This window comes from Herpailurus yagouaroundi, unplaced genomic scaffold (genome assembly GCF_014898765.1).
Source record: "Herpailurus yagouaroundi ecotype Mexico unplaced genomic scaffold, PumYag 206, whole genome shotgun sequence".
Lineage (NCBI taxonomy): Eukaryota > Metazoa > Chordata > Mammalia > Carnivora > Felidae > Herpailurus > Herpailurus yagouaroundi.
The window spans coordinates 1646215-1647310 of NW_024412437.1; positions in this window are offsets into that span (position 1 = coordinate 1646215).

Sequence of the window (1096 nt, forward strand, 5' to 3'; positions counted from 1 at the left end):
CCGGCCGCCCCGCCCCGCCGGCGGACCCGCCCCGCGCCCGCGGCCGCCGCCACCAACCAGAGGGCCGCAGGGGCGGAGCAGGCCGCGCGCCAGGCACGGCCAATCCAGCCCCTACCCGCGCGCCGAGGAGCGCCCGCGGAAATGGGCGCGCGATTGGTCAGGTCTGTTAAAGGGACCGCCGCCCACAGGGCTAGAGGGGCGGTGACACGGTTACCTGCAGAGTCCGGGTGGGAGGGGTAAGAGCTTCTCTTCTCTCCCAGCCCAGCTGTGGCGCTTTCTCCAGTTCTTTGCACTTAACTAATTTCCTCTTCCTGCAGCCTAGCAAACAAGTGGGGGCAGAACGTGCCCTGGCCGAAGGGAGAAACTGAGGCTGCGAGAGCCAGGGGTTTCCCGCTGGGCATATTCACTCAAATTTGGGTTTTAGAAGGCCGTCATCTATCCCGTCCAATCCCAGAAATTCGCTTAAAAAGACACATCCTCAGCTTCACCCTGGAGGAGTTTGACATAAAGATCCCTAGGTCCCACCAGAGCCTCTCATTTCCTACTTCTGGAATGGAACTGGGGAAAATACGCATTTTTCAACATCCCTCCCCCGACGTGAGTCTAATGTAGGTGGTACAAGATCCACACACACTCAGGTGCGTATTTCGAGTCCATCATAGTAATGGAATTCAAAGTCAACTGCCAAAAATACAGCTAAACTCTCTTTTGCCCTCAAAATCAGTATTATGGCTGGGAGACTTTCTAGCTGGGCTGGAGGCCACCTACTAAGAAACTCAGAGCAGCTGGCTGAGTGGGCCCTGCTAAGAACTGAATTTGAAGGGAACTGGGCTGGGATGAGGTAACAAACCAGTCTTGTTCTCTGAGTGGTAAGACAATGCTGAAATATCTTAATGGCAAACACACCCTTCCTCATTGCTGTGACCAGACCCAGTCATAAGCCCAGGAGGGTGCCTTGCCCCTCTGGAGGTCCCTTCCAGTGCCATCGAGTCCTGCCTACTCTCCCAGCCCCCCTCCTCTCCTCATCCTCCGTGTCCCAGGTATGCATCTGACTGAAAAGTCACTGCCTTCGATTTCAAGGTCAGCTTCTCCCACC